Genomic DNA, 16,529 nt, shown 5'->3' on the forward strand with positions numbered 1-16,529 from the left:
CTAAACCAAAAGGCTGCTCGAAGAGTACTAGGCGCTCCTTCTGAGGCTGACCTCAACATACTACGCAGCAAGAATATTTACAAATGCTACCCCTGAGCCTATATTGATGACTCGATTCTACGATATTTCGAAAAACTTAAGGACCCAGCAGCTCTGGCTGAGTTTACGTATTTCATATTTGGATCAGCACCACGTCCTTCCAATTGCGACCTTAGAGTGACCAAATCCCAGGTTCTGAACGCCGTCCGCCGCCGACAGCCATCCAGCCTCTACAGCGTTGGAAACGTCACTTCCGGAGGTTTCCTCCCAGACGTCAGCCCCTCACGAGAACCGCGGTTCGGGCCCCAAACTCCACCCTGAGCCGCTGCTGCAGACTGTCAGTTGCGTGCGCAGGGCTCAGGGCTGTCGCTTCTATCGGCCTTCTCCTGTATAGACAGCCCGCTCCGGGCCCCGTCGCCGCTAGAGGCCACTACGAGGACGGTGAGTGTCACCTGCAGAACACCCCCCTGCGCACGTACTGCTCACAGATTGCGCCCCCACCTCAAAAGGCAGCGAGCCCCTCCACAGGGGCGGGGCTAGCTGATCCCTCCTCCCACAGCTGAGCTCTGGCTCCAGTGCTCGTGATGAGGTGCTGAGCGCAGGTGTGCAGAGCTGGTACCCTGTCACTGTCCATTTTAAAGTGCCTTGGTACTGTCATGTATGCATTTTTAGGATGGAACCTGGTTGCATTTGTATTAATGCCTTGTCTACCGCGTTCGTTGTGGATTTTGTGTTCTATGTGTGTGTTTCTACCTTTTAAATTGAAGCGCAAATGTGAAGGCTGGCTAAGTCTAGCTATGGATTTGGGGTATTGTGTGTTCTGCTGTTCCTTCCTCACGTGACCACACACTGTACATTTCCAAGCATTCTCTGCATCATCACGTGATATACCGCGTTACTCGTCTCTGCCGCGTCCTCACGTGATGCCACACAGACCTTCAATAATGCTGCACAGTGTCTCCAGTCTCGCACCCCTCTGTTTCACATATACCACGCCGTGAATCTTTCAGTTCCTTCAGATATTGTCACTCCACGTCCTCGAGTGGAGCCGCACTCTGCATCATCAATTATCAGCACCTACTGTTCCTTTCCTTGATGCCACCCGTCCATTTTCCGAGTCCGTGGTGCTCCCAGGGACCAAGACCGCACGGTACATAAGCACAGCTGCCTCATACGTGATGCTGTGTATTTGCTGGTGTTCCATGCCTGACTCCGGACCACAGGGGTCACGGTTCGATCCCCGGCGGCAGATTAGCCCAGGACCATGTGACTCTGGGCAATAGCCCAGATTAGCCAAGCACCATGTGACTCTGGGCAATAGCTTGCTTAATCTTCCCGACTGCCCCTAGTGTTGGCACACCTCTCCAGAGGTAGCTGTGCGCTACAAATGCTGATATTTCAGAAACCTACGCTCTGCCCAATATAGACTCCTACATACAAGAAAGCTTGCTGGGGAGGAACGAGCTTTGTACTGGGCACAGTGAAACTTTGGAATTCGCTTCCGATAGAGACCCAAAATAGCCCAACATTACTCTTTTAGAAAATCACTAAAAACCTGGCTATTGAACTAATTTCAATTATCCTCTGATCTGGCAGACTCCTACGCACAGCGCCTTGATTCCTCCGGACATTTGTGCGCTATACAAATCCCACAATCAAATCAAATTTCATACTGTGCATTTCCGAGCTCCTGCAGGTTCCTCACGTGATGCGTTTCTCAATCCCTGTTACTTCCTCGTTCTTATTTATTTATGTGTTTTTATATAGCGTGTACTTTACCGAAGGTGTCAGAGTGGGTCACAATAGAACCAGTTACGTTACATAACGACTTTAGAGTATATGGATGACATATAAGACACAAAACAGATACAGGAGTCAAAGCACAAAAGGAAAACATTACAATGGTGTCTACGAAAGATGTGCAATTTAAACTGAGTGCAGATATAATCTACCAGTATTTGGCTAAAAGCGGCGCAAAGAATATAGACATAACAATGATATTAGCTGGTTGGTTAGATCAAAGATAAGTCCAAACAACATCCAAGGGCCCCACGGCTAGTCCTGTCCCCACAGTCGCGCTACATAGTGGGGAGCAAGCCAGGCTGTAGTCTACGTGCCTCGGGTGGGACAACCTTCTCGGTTGTCCCCCAGCACTGCATCAGGGAGGAGAAGCACTCCACCTTTTCACTGAGGGTCAGTTGAGCGTTGCAGGCCGGGGGAAGCTGAATCACAGGTGTGCAGAAACTGTCTCTTCACCCCATATATGGCTGCCATACTATCATCATTCCCCGCACCATCAGCTCATGGCGTCCTGAAGCCTGTAGGGTCAGCTGCAGTTGGTCCCGGCTCAAGTTCATCCCCTTCCTGTGGGACGGGGACTTGCCTCTACCCGGGGGAATGGGGATAAGCAGTGCTGGTGGCGGTATGGAGGTGCTCAGCGGCCCGGGTTCCTTCCTGCCTCACCGTTGCTACACAGTCCTTGCCTTAAACCCCACCTCGCTTGTTTAGGCCTGGCAGGACGGCTTCCCACAGATCCCAAAGGATGGAGGCTCGAAGGGGCCCCCACTCCTGGGGACCACTCTCTATGGTGATCCCGTGTCAGGGAGCTCCTTAGCAGTCATCCACCTTCTGTGCTACACTGTGTTTTTCAGTCCCTGATGCTTCCCCATGACGTTTCAATGTGCATTCCTTCTTCCCTGCTGCTTCCTCGTCCTGCAGTGGGCATTTCACAGTCCCTGGCGTTTCCTTAGACAATTCCACACTTGGGATTTTCAGCACCTGCTGCTGCTTCACACAATTGCCACCCTGTGTTTCCAGGTCCCTGCTGCTTTTGCCATGTAGATACAATATGCATTTACCATTCCAAGGTGCTGGCTCATGCCCCACTGTGTATTTCTCAGGTACTGCAACCAGGGCTTCAAGTGGATGCATAAATGGGGGATTCCAAAAGGGGTGAAAGTGTAACTAAGAATCCTTTCCAAGAGGTGTGACCTAAGTAATAATAGGTGTCCCTTAAAAAAAATTCCTACAATTCGTTGCTTAGAATAGCGTGCCATCTGACCAGTATTTTAGTGCCCCCCCTTTTTTTTTTAGCTCTGTTGCATGTAGGCATATCACAAAGTACACCTAAAACCAGCCAAATCCATTGACTCTGCAAATAGGCCTGGCTTATTTGTAGTATCAGATAAATGAGAAACAACAATGAGTTTCTTGGGAGCAATTTAGAATTGACAATGTTTCAGTTCTGAAAGTGTGAGAATTTGATTTAAACATTACCAAGATCTGAGGAAGGAGTAATGGTTTTTGGAGTATCTATAATACTTATGTTCTTCCCTTCGCACCATTTTCCTTTGCAGTCTCACTAGATACTTAAACCCTTTTTCTTTCCACATTTTCTTCTATTCTCCATCTGCATATTTTTCAACTTCTCTCATTCATCTTCAGCACCCTCTTTTCACTCTCTCCTTCATGTGCTTCCTTGAATCTCCATACGTCATGATCCCCCACCCCCTCCGCACGCTGCATGCACTAACCTGTAAGCACTGCATTTTCATTTACCTTCTCCATGTCAGTAATTTGACAGCTGCTTACATCCTTAAAACACTTTAGCATAGAATCACAACAGCACCTTTGGCCATTACTCTACGCAATCTGCAGAAGGGTTAAGTATTGAATGAACATGTATTCTGAACATCTTTATGGCCCACTGTGAGGGAAATGCTTTTTAGGTCTCGCCTTTTCCATTCCGAAGGAATGGGAAATGGCGAGAATTCAAGTGCTCAAAATACTCGTGAAACCACAGGTTTTTTCGTGCGGTTTTCTTTGAGTTCACGTGGCCACAGGCACGCGCTTTTGGGCCATAAACTTTCACGGCCATCTGTTCCCCAGCTCCAGCACCTCCCCTCTCTCTCCCCGCGCACATCCTTACTTGGATTTCTCCTCCCCCTCCCCAGCCAGCTTCCCCCAGGCCGTGTTTCTTCCCCTGCTACCTATTCACAACTTGTTTTTCTTCTTATTTCAGCACTGCATGGGAGACCATTTGTTTTCTTGTTCCCTCGTTTGTATACCGCTTTCCACTCACAACCACCAGTATTGTATTACATTTTTTTTATTAACCATGCTTTCTTTGCATTTGTAGAAATCTCTACTTATAACCTTTTAAAAAACTCCAATAATTATAGGGAGCCTTCTAGAAGCACATCACTGCTGATTTCACTGCGTGAGCCTGTGATCTTGTGCATGCCGTAGAATGCCAGTGTTCTCTTTTTTTCAATATTAATTTCTGTATGGGGTGTTTTCCAAACAGCAGAGTAAATCATGGAAGAGCCCTGCTTATCTGGTGATTTCTCTCCTTTACTCCTTTGTGAGGTCTTTGAGGCCTTGCATCGTCTTCAAGGCGCTGTGTAAATTCACACTGCAGCTTCAAGAGGGTAGTGTTGTGCTATTACTAAACTCGTTATTTCGTTGTCCACTTTTGAGTAATGTATAACATTTACACAATAGTACACTGCACAGCGTTTCTTTGTCGTACACTATTTTTTTAGTATATCCTGTTGGTGCTGAATTTATCATATAAAATCATGCATTTTCCCTATGTACAGTGGTTCCCAACAGGATGATTTTTAAACTTAACGAGTAACTGACCGTGCAAACCTGCTGTACTCACTTGTAAGGAGAGTGGTGAAATTGCCCCGGTGCCTTAGATACAACTTGAAATCGAAGGAATGGCTGTGGAGAGCTGCAGGGGTTTGTGCAACAGGAAAGGGTCTTAAGGCTTAAAGCCCAATTGTGACTTGATTTCAGGGTGGCTTTGTTTTTAAAAAAAAAGGTAAAGTCATGGTGTAGCACCATTATTATTGCCAGGCTATCGGTCGGGGGTTGTGTACAATGATCAGTGCTGCAGCTACCCTGCACGCGTGTCCGTGTTCTGTCTCCGGCCGTATCTGTTTCACAGCTGGAATTTGGCAGGGCCGGGTGACTGTAACTGTAGAACGGTTCGTTTACTTTTTTTCTCTAATTTGAAGAGTAGCCCACCCTTTGAGCCTTTTTTTCTTTTGTAGCTTTTGAAACTTATCTTAATGTGTAGCTGAATGAATAGAAAATATGACAGGTTAGTAGCCGTGCAAGTGCCTCGTTGGTGATGTTTGACACAAGGCGCTTAATAGATGGAAAGCTACCATTTTTTTTTATCAGCAAAGACCGTAAAGTGCCATAGATTAAAAAATAAATAATTCAAATTACTGAGACTTCAAAGTCATATTCATGTTCACCAAACATATTTGCAATTCTCAAACCCGCCCCCTCCCGCCCCGCGGCTATCCAAGACACCCCACGTGTGAAACTTCTAGCCCACCTTCGAGCCCCACCCCCACCCCCACGCCCTCGCCATCCCTCCCAAGGAAGGCAGCAACAAATGGCAGGGTTTAGAAAGAGAAGTATATGGCTTTACTGCCCTAGAAGGCACCTCTGGTCAAAGGTTCATCAGAGGCCAATGACAGCGAGGGGGGTCGGGGTGGAGAGGTTAGGGGGGTGCTGGGGAGTTCTTCCCGGGGTTACATCTTCTGTAGATTCACGCAAAAAAAAAAAAAAAAACATGAACTCCGTACAGGCACTGGCAGAACTAAAACCCGACCCAAGACCAACGCTGCAGGTTTTTTTGTGCCTGTCAGCGAAATGGCACTGCCTGATTTAAAGGGAGACCTGTTTTGGCTAAAATGCTTGTGTCTTTACACTGCTTTATGTCCTCCCTTCGTCCATATCACACGGTGATAAATGACGTCAAGGAATAAGAAGAGCACTCGGCGCTACTGATATTAAAATTGCCCCTCCTTGAAGCTTCCACTTTGGGCATCTGGGAGCAGTACCGAATTTGCAATCCAGTTCAGCCTGCAAGCTGCTTAAACTTATTTGTTATTTCCCAGTGGAGTATTTAAGATACTACTTTCTACTGTAGGCGAAGTGTGGCTCAGGGGTTAGAGGCGGCAGACCCGGAAGCTGAGATCGGTCCTGGACCAAGGTTCAATTCCCCGCCTCGGCGGGTCTTGGGCTCAAAAATTCCACGGACTCGATAATTCTCGCTCTGGTGCCTACTCGACTCACGGGTTCACACTCTGCGACTCTGGGCAATAGCTTGCTTAATCTCCACAACGGCCCCTCGCGGCGGGATGCCTGGCTTTCACCTTGTGGATACCCTGCCGGGGTTATCTCACAGGGGAATACCAGGACGGGTTCCCTAAGCAAGCGCTTAGATACTGACCTCGGTTGGTAATTTGCGCTATATAAATACATGTACATGTACATTTACATTTACATCTACACACATGCCTGCCTCAAGTGGACTTAGCCATTCAGCTTTTTGAGGTTAATTTTCACATGAATGTCCCCCTTTGAAATGCATGGGGCTCCGTTGGCGAGCCCACCTCTGCAGCTCTTTGTCCCCTTAATGAAGGGGCTCTGGTTATCATGCGCAGCGCTTTGAATCTTTAAGGCGCTTTGCCATGTGAATTGGTCGCATGCAGTTCAACTTGCATCAGGAAAGGAGGCTCTGGGGGCAAACAAAACATTCTTAAGCTTCATTGGTTACACCTAGGGACACAAAGGGACGCTGTGCAGGGAGGCTAGAGAGCCCCTCGCTGCAGCTCCATTTAACCCTCACTTCACTTCTGCTCCTGCAAGAAGCAAAATGGACGGAGGGAGGATGTCGGGGGCAGGGGCTGCCCACAGCACGAGCACTAATTAGCCAATAGCTGTGAATGGTCTCGTGACATCACACCCCCAGTCTCTCCTGGTTGCGCAGAGAGCAGCAATCTGAGTTTAAAGGTTTTAATTTACCTTTAGAAACATTGTGGAAAAAAAACAGCTTGAAGAGTACTTTCAGGTAAAAATCCAGGGCTTGAAGGAATCACAAATGACCCGGGGCTTCTTGGCAGCCACGTTTATCCAATGACTTTACTAACACAACTCTACGTGTTGCAAGCATATCCAGGTCCTTTGAAGTTCGTGTCAGTGCTCATCAAACAGCAGGAGCAGAGGCTGGGATCAGTCCTTGGGACTGCCTGCTGCTGGGCAACGAGAAGGCACTCAAATATCAATAAAGACTATTAGATGGCAATCAGCAGTTGAACTAAGCCAGAACACAATTTGCAGTTTTTTGGAGGTTTCTCACTTCAGAAGGTTTGCTGGTTTGTGGCCAACTAATTATGTAATTTGTATAGCTAATTTTTGGGCCATTTATTAAAGTCGTTTTTCCATCACTAAAACTTTCACATAGTCATTTTGGCTAGCCTCCACACAACCACACACCCAACCACACACCCAACCACCACACCACACACACAATCTCACACACAACCACACACACAACCACACACACAACTACACACAAGCAACCCCACACACACACACACAACCCCACACACAACCCCACCACCATACACGCATACAACCACTCGCACATACAACCACTCGCACATACAACCACTCGCACATACAACCACTCGCACATACAACCACCCACACATACAACCACCCACACAACTACACACGCAACCACACACGACCGCACACACACAAACACACACACATCTGTCGCCCTCACTCTATCTATTCCCCTCACTCTATCTATCGCCCTCACTGTCTATCTATCTATCACCCTCACTCTGTCTATCTATCTATCGCCCTCTATCTATCGCTCCACCACAGCATCACTCAGCACCACCACAGCATCACTCAGCACTACCACAGCATCACTGGTTCAAATATGTTCTCTCAATGTTTGAAGCTTTATTGCAAACGTCACAAAAATGTTAATATTTCACTTCTGTTCTTGGATTTTAGTCACTGAACATAATCTTCACAACAGTTATTTACAAAAGTTTAAGCTATTGCCATTAAAAATTACAATCACTTTTATTTAAGTATTAATTATTTAAAAAAATTAAAAGCCAATGTTAATTGTAATATCAATACATCTAAGTAAAGGCAATACAAAACATGTGACATTACGAATACTAAAAGTGTCACATATGCTAAAGTTAAAAGTATTGGCATTGTAAATCACAAAACATAAATATAAAATATCATTTACAAAACCAATAGCTCCAACTTTCCTACTGCGAGACCTATTGGCAACACCAGTGCTTGTTTTGCTGGATAACTCCCACTTTTTGCTAGCTATAGTGCTGGTTTACTGATACTGAACACTGAGATGCTGCAGTCCAGCGCCTAGTGTGGGTGCTCTGACTCCAAAAATGTGTACAGTTAGCTAATCCCTATTGGCATATTAAACTACCTGTAAGTCCCTAGTTAATGGTTTTCAGTGTACCTAGGGCATGTAAGTTAAATGTCACTAGTGGACTGCACCACTCTTTGTGCCACGACTAAAGTGACAGATGAAAACCTGACTCTAGGCCTGCCACTGCAGTCTAGTTGTGCAGTTCTTAAACTGCAAATTAGACCTTGCAAAATACACCTTTTGTAGTGATGTCAAAGTGGGTAGAGTTGCCCTTGTGAACTTTTTTTTTATCAGACAGGGTGTCCCCCACTCACAAGCTAGTGCAGAGGATAAAGTTGGTACCCCTGCAGCTCCTCAGAACACTACTGGATCTGGGAAGGACTGCACCTGCTGAACCATAGGACTGGTACTCGGAGGAAGGACTGAGTCTGCTGTTTTACTTATGGAGAGAAACCACAGAGCTCGGCCTGCTCCTACTTGAACTCAGGACAGAAGAGTGGACTCCAAGGGCTAGTTGGCTTACCTCCTGTTAAGCTACAGGGTCCCAAAAAGCAGCTTGAAGCGCATTTCTCAAAGAGGCCAGCTGACCAGAACCAACTGGATTTGTTCTTCTCCCTGCTGGTGACTTCTAGTGGAGTGAGTCCTGACTTCCAAGTGGTGTTCCTTAGGCCCTGGGACCCTTGCAGAGGTGTCATAGTGCACACCTCCTGCCTAATTATAAAAGCTGGAATTAAGAAACTTTTTCAAGGATTTTTGTCTGGAGAACCGATCGAAGATCAGTACCAACCTGTAAGTCAATCCAGTAAAGGTGAGTTGCCGCTGGGTCAGAGATTCGGGTTGCTCCAACTCAGGGCTTTTCAGCAGCAGATCATCAGTTTCAGTGGGATGTCACAGAGAGGCTATCTGGCCTACTGAAATTGATTATCTGTAGCCTTACCACACTGAAGGAATCCGAGCTCCAAAAAAGTGACTACGTCAGATAGTAGTATGTCCAACCAGATGCCTGCGGTAGGAGCTCAAGGCTTTCTGGCACTGTTTTGATTTAAAATGTTTAAAAATCATATCTCCAGTTCAATACTTGCAATTTTTGTTGTTTTGGTGTCTATTTGCTCAATTAAAATGATACTATCTTTATAAATTGGAGTGGGATTTTTTTGTTTTGTGCTTTCGACTTATTAACCGTTTTGGTACTGATAAATGCTTTAGACTTATTTCCTTTGAGTTAAGCATAACTGCTATGTGCCATAGCTATCCAGCACTGAGCTAAAGTTTAAATGAAAGTAACCTAAATGAACTTGATGCAGAATAGTGATATTACTTGGTGAGGTCTCAAGGCCACCCCAACTAATAATCCACTTTCTCACACAGTTACTGGCTCTGTGAAAACTGGCACTGCATTGAGCCTGAACTCCAGAGCTCTAAGTTGTGGTCCTTTTTATAAACACCCACCCCAACCTGAGCTCACAAGGACACTTAGAAGGGACTCTGTTCGCAATATGCATGATGAAGAGTAATATGCAGCACAGGGAAGGCAAATAATCTGAAAGAATGCAAGACTAAATAAAACAGGTGAAATGTAAACAGTATCTACGTCTCTGATAGGGATTACCTTAACCGTTTGTACATTGTTCAGAAATTAATATTTTTTTTCCTTGTTAAGTTTAGGGAATTAACATAAGGCCCGATAGGGACCTGTTTCAATGTTCATATTTAATTACTGGTGGTTCTGAGGTCTGCAACTTCTCTCTGTTTCCCTTTCTTGCATGACACCACGCTGTATGTTTTCTGGTGCCAGCTACTTTCATACACAATGCAACAACGTACAATTCTCAGTTTTTCCTTTTTCCTCACATAATGCCACACATCGATTCGTGGTCATTTCTGCTTTCTCATATGATGCAGTTTGTGCTTTTCTCAGTCCTTACGGCTTCCACACTTAATGTCTCACTTTTTGTCAGTACCTGTTACTTCATAATACAATTCCACATCTGCTGCTTCCTCAAATGATCCATAAAGCAACAAGTAGTAAGAACTTCTCCACACGAAGCCAGACTATGTTTTTCTCAGTCAGTCCCCTTTGCTTCCTCTATTGATGCAGCACTGTTCTTTTGCTTAGTCTTTGCTGCTTTCTGCAATACACCACATTGAGCTTTTTTTTCGTTCTTACTTTCTTGCTGTAAGCCACACTGTGCTTTTCTCAGTCCCTGCTGCTTCTTCACACGATGTCGCACTATGATTTTCGCAGTCCCTGCTGCTTCTTCACATGATGTCACACTATGATTTTCGCAGTCCCTGCTGCTTCCTTATGTGATGCCACACTGTGTGCTTACTGGCCCCTATGTTTACTCACGTAATGCCACTGTCCCTTTATGAGTTCTGCTGCTTCTTCGTGACACACTGTAGGTTTCCAGGACGCTGTTGTTTCCTCACACGATACCGCGCTGCGTATTCCATCCTTGCTCCTCCCTCACATAATGTCACACTGAATTTCTCAGTGCTTGCTGGTCCTCGCACTCGTCCATACTGTGTGGTGTATTTGGAATTTGAAAAAGTCTTCTACCGTTTTCTAATCGTGCTGCCAAGGATCCCTGATTCAGTAGTAAACCGGCTTAAATAACAAACTGGCATTGCTCGCACCTCAGCAAGTGGCTGTTTTTTCTCTTGGTCTATAAGAGATCTGTTTGTGAAGAGGTAGCTCTTCATGTATCCCTTTAACCTGTCTGTTGCACCCTAGGTTGATTCATTGTTTTTTTCTTGTATTATTTTTTTAACAGCTATGCTTAGCTGGCAAGGTTTCTAATTGCAATGTGTGACATTTTCATAATTTCGATGTAATTATGAGTGACATTTCAACAACTGAGTGACACTTTCTTGCGAGCAAAATTAATCAATGAAGATGAGGCGGTCGCGCCGGGCATCTTGAATTTAAACATAACAGCGCGGCTGTGCGAGCAGTGCCATTGCTTCTGCAGTCCCACAACTTACTTTCATAACTGCAGCCACCCGCTCACGCTGCCGCAGGTAGCAGCAGAACGTGACGCCCGCAGTCCTGTGCCTATCACTGTGTCGCTCACAACCTGACTCTGGTTGGCTGATATCTTGGTAGAAGCCATGCGAAGAGATTGGGTCTGAGTAGATGACAGAAAGAAATGGCGCTCTAGCATGTGCGATTCTAGGTTAGGTTCATAAAAACAGAAGTATAGCGGTGCAAACAGGTCAGAGGAACAAACCCAAACAAACAGCCCTTGCATAGGTAAGGGCACAGGTACCCTACCCCAACAATAGAAACATAGGTCCTGTGCACATGTTACGAGTGATAGGTTATTATGTAAAAACAGTTCATAGAAAAGCATAATAAAAGTCGAGATCTAGCGGTGTATGAAGCAAGATTTATAGTTCAGTCTTGATTAGTACATTCGAAATAATGCACGCCAATACGTGTTTCGTCACATCGTGTGAAGATATGACTCTTCAGGGCTTAGTTCTATCTGTAGAGATGTGGGGACTTAGTAAAGGCGGGAGTTTACAAGCTGTTGGCAGTGTAGGGTAGGCACCAGCGGTGTAGAAAATGGGATAAGCTGGGTATAGAATCCAAAACGGAAACCTAAGGACGGGTGTGTCCAAGGTTTGCGATCTGTCGATCGTGTTTGGTGCGGGTCTGCGGTGGATGGCGTCTCTCGGAACCGGGTATTGGAACGACTTTTGTCTTGGTAGAAGCCATTAGGCACTGCTTCTTCTGACATCACTGAGTCTGACGCGACATGGTAATCTTGACCTTCCTATATTGATACATTGTAGGGAGGTAGCTCAGCCTGCCCCCAGGCCTGCAGGGAGCAGTCGCTTGTCACACCAGCTTAATCGTTTGAGTCGGCATAGTATAGCATTGCTAGGGCTGGAGAGCCGAGGCAGGCGCTATACCTATTATGTGTCACTTTACATTTGTGTGGTGATGTGGATCACCACACTGAAATACGTTAGTGTAACGCCTGATGCGTGATACTTGGAAGGGCCGGCCATGATTTTAATCCATGCTGTCCCCATCGGTTACCCCTTTTCTATTCCCTTCTTGTGGTTTTTATGCCTAACAGCTGCTACAAATAGCCTTCTGAGGTACAATCACATGATGCCTCTCTGGGTTTCATCTTTCTGACATTAATTGGAATTTAGAATTTCTACAGTACGTTATCATTTGCTGCTCCTTTTGATTTTTGTATTTTTACTACGTAGTATATTTAGTTTACTGTTGACACTAGTTCGAGCCTGCCGTATGCAATATAGAGTGGCAATTAACTTTTCTGTGGGCTTCCTAAGACCGTGCCATATCTTTATATCTCATTAGTTGCTTCAATTTGTGCTTGATTACTTTTGGACACAGAGGGGCGTAAGTTTGCCCCTGTCAGATGAAAAATTATTAAGTAACCACGTATGTAGATCATGACCTTGTGCAGCACAGGCTGATCACTGCTGGTGGTATAGCCATGCTCTCACATAATCATTATTTAGCTGTACCAACTGTGGACGATTCAGCCACTCAATTTACGCTGTCTGTTATTTAAATACTGCAAAGTTGCATGTCCGCATTTGTTTATTTTAATTTTTTTTAAAGTTTGAACCGTTTTCGTTTCCATTACAACTTTTAACACTTCATTGGTTACTTGTTGGTTATATGTAAGTGGTTAGCCCAGTCCAGCTTCTTTTGTACAGTGTACCAACACCTATTCGTTTGAGTTGCACTTTATAAAAAGAGGAATTAAATAGTTGTTTGCAGTTTTTTTATATAAAATCAGTAAAATGTTACACTACGCCTGTACATCAAACCTGTTAACAAGTCCATATAAAAGATTTAAACATGACCAAGAGCATACATTTAAAATCAATTTGTGTTAATTCAGTTGGCGTCTAGAAACTAGACACATTGAGCATTGATCATTTTAAAGTGAAGTAAAATGAAATAAAACCTCCAAATATTTATTTTATTGTTGAAAACAATAAGCATACTTTGTGTGAAGAAGGAGTTGATATTCAAGTAAGTTAACAAGTGTGGCAAAATCTGGGATTAAGCAACATTTTTTAAAATTCGGAGTCTTCTACAAATCAAAATAACCAGCAGGGAATACATTTTTATAAAATCAGCAATATGTTGCTCTATTTTTCATATTTTTTTCTGCAACAGGGTTGCTTATCTTGGTGGTAGGTAGATAATAGTAATGTCCCTCAGTACCATGTGCTCGAAGATTTTCTGCTGCTTTTGGAAAAATCAGTACAATACTCGGAGAAGGGCCTAAGCACGTTACAAACTTTCAGCTATCTTTTTAGAGGAGTTACTGAAAACATCCCTGAACACTTCATGATTTAGGTCCTTAGGAGTTGCATCTTAGAGTGGTTGAGAGCTGAAACGGAATATGGTGTGAATACGCCATTCATTTGAAATAGAAAGACTAGGCTGACCAGAATTAAGCTTCTATTACTAGACAGTTTTGAGGACACACCTTGATGCTGTCAAATACAATTATACCTTTCCTTGTATTCGTTGACTGTTCTACAATGAATTCAAATGGAGGAACAGTCTTGCCGTTCTTAGAAAAAATTACTTTGTTTGGCCTTTGTGGACTGGAGGACGGCCTTTCATAACATCCCTTGTCACTATTAATGGGCCACCTTTTTGAGCCTCAGTCTTGATCCGGCTGCATTAAGGAACTACGCTTCAGTTTGATTGAGTTTTCAAGGTGACAGAATCCTTTCCTGGTAACAAGGGGGTGCTTCTTGATCCTGATGGTGTCTTTTCTTGTATATCAACAAGGTAGTGGAATTTCTAAACGATCCTTGAGGTGTCACCCCAAGGTTACGGGGTAACAAGATCGCAATCGTTCTGTTTGCAGACAGTATTTTATTACTCTCACATATGCCAAAAGCGTACCGGTAATGTTAAGGACGTTTTCAGATTTCTGCAAGCAGAGTTATTTTCTTGTTATCTGATAAAACGAAATCTGTGTTTTTGATAAAGGTGATGAAGTTGTTCTAGAAAATGTACCCGAGTTCGCCTATTTGAAAATGAGATTAAGTTGTGGCACAAATAGACAAATAAAATAAGCAAAAGTTTTTGGATTTAGTCATAGTATACAGGTGTCACTGCGAGTCTAGAAAAGGGATTAGGAGACTCCTCTGTCTCCTGCCTTAGAAGTGTACAGGGCCCAGGGACAAACTGCTGTCCTATGTGGGGTAGACCTTTTGGGTTTTGCAAACATCGCTACTTTAACCACATGTGAGAATCCATTAGAAACCCCCAACATCAAATTATATATGGATTTTGGACTGAGAGCTACAGCATCCATGCACCATTAAAACCGGTCTTGTACTGGGTCAAAATTTGAGGTACCATGGAGCTTTATCCTTCAAGAGACTCCTTAAGCTAGGCGGTAGAAACATTGTTGACTTATGGGCCACACCTGCAAAAATCAAAACGGGGTCCTCAAACGTCCTACAATCTGCCTAGTGGAACTGGAATTTGCACTGACGAGGAGGAGTAGCCCAGACTCGAGGAACGTTACAGAATTAATTTTATCTTTAGAAGTGCGCCTGAGTTTGAACGCTTTCCCAACCATAATAAAAATGGAGTGGCTAAAGCACTGTACATCAAATTTTGCATCTGGCGTTTGTTTGCTGTTTGAGGGATCCATTGCACTGCAGCTAAATCAATTTTAAAACACTGCTATTTTCAGCAGGACACCAATACACAGTCTAGTCCTAGAATTTGTCTCTTATTCAATTATTATTGTAACTTTATGTTTCTGTCTTACTGCTGATTTATCGAAAATAAGCAGTTTTATCACTATTCATTCTTAAAACATTGTTTTTTAATGCAATCATCTCCTCTTGTTAACGATACTTTATAAATGTCTCAAATATTGGTCCCTCTGTGCTAACTGCAATGTGCAGTACTTCCCCCCCCATTTTTTCTCCCTCAGTGCATTTTGGGTCGAACGCTCTCCGTGGCTTGGAAAATCTGTGCTGTCACTCGTCTGCTTTTTTTCTGGCTGGACCTGTATTTTTTTCCTTCAGTGAACGAAATAATTATACAGGTCCATCTGACATGCTCCATCTTTTCACTTTGCTACTATTCTTCATAGATGTGCTCTGATGACTTGGGAGACCTACACCATCCTCCTTTTTTGAGTGAAGGTGGGTGCACCCCCACCCCTCTCAATCAAGGGTATGCAGGGACTGGCAATAGTGGCGACTAATTAGTAGGTCAAGAGCACAGGCCTTTTTAACTGTCTCTTTGGGGAGACTGGTGAAAGCCTATACAGTCAGGTAGAGCACAGATCCTTTGCCTTCATCATGTGTGTAATACTTATGAAGGCTGTGCATTAGGCATGTGGTTCTAGGTTGTACAGAAAAGTTATAGGAAAACCTGGGGATGGCGGAATTGACGGACCATGAGAACTGACCATACTTTTATAATAATGTGCGAATTTTTTTTTTGCATAACTTGCCTGTCCTTGCTGCATGATTTAGTTACGCCTACCATATAAGTGTGCCCTCCTATGTCTCTAATCTAGAGTATAAACACTGATGCTAGTCCCTATATCATATATTGGTTGGCTTATTGGATCGCGCCTAATAAATTGATGTAGTAGTGAGTCTGCATCCCTTTTCCATATGTTTGTATTTTCGACAATATTTCCCTTCTTTCATTTGCATGTACATTATCATGCTATGATGATGTTATATTTAGCTATTTGACAAGCTACACCTGCGATCAGAATGATGACTAAAAAAAAAAAACTTTACATCAAACAAATGATGGATGGAATGCTGACAATGCAAACATTCTCCCCCAGTCAAAAGATCTGGGTTCAATCCATTGTTCTTTTGCCCACTGCACCACCCCAGTTTGGACCCAGCCATATGCAAATCAGTCTTGACCCTGTGCCCCATGGGAACAGTCAAGACTGAACTGCTAGGCCAGGTCCTCCCTGGCCCGGAAATAAGCATCCTGGGACCGGTTTCAAGCATCCTGGGACCGGTTTCAGGGTATGTCGCCCTTCTTCAGCCAGGCTAGCTGGAATCCAGTGGCACAGTGAGCAAGGGATCCACGTCTGGGCATACCCATCCCACTTAGGGCGAAAAGTGTTACAGCAAACAAATGATGGACTGAGTGCTGACAATGCAAACATTCTCCCTCAGTCAAAAGATTTGGGTTAAATCCATCGTTCTTTTGTCCACTACCAGGGAAGCAAGCACAGCCAGGGGGCAG

General features: G+C 44.3%; 1 protein-coding gene across 1 annotated transcript in view; it reads left to right on the forward strand.

Moving 5' to 3' along the window:
* The first annotated feature begins 207 nt into the window (after nucleotides 1–207).
* The window catches only part of ATP6V1C1 (ATPase H+ transporting V1 subunit C1), a 484,611-nt gene continuing 468,289 nt past the window's right edge, over nucleotides 208–16,529 (forward strand). Inside the window, exon 1 of the mRNA XM_086966092.1 lies at nucleotides 208–480. The gene's annotated coding sequence lies outside the window, so the exon portion shown is untranslated. The remainder of the gene's footprint in view (nucleotides 481–16,529) is intronic.

The sequence above is a fragment of the Lissotriton vulgaris genome, chromosome 4_1, assembly GCF_964263255.1.
Source record: "Lissotriton vulgaris chromosome 4_1, aLisVul1.2, whole genome shotgun sequence".
NCBI classification, from domain to species: domain Eukaryota; kingdom Metazoa; phylum Chordata; class Amphibia; order Caudata; family Salamandridae; genus Lissotriton; species Lissotriton vulgaris.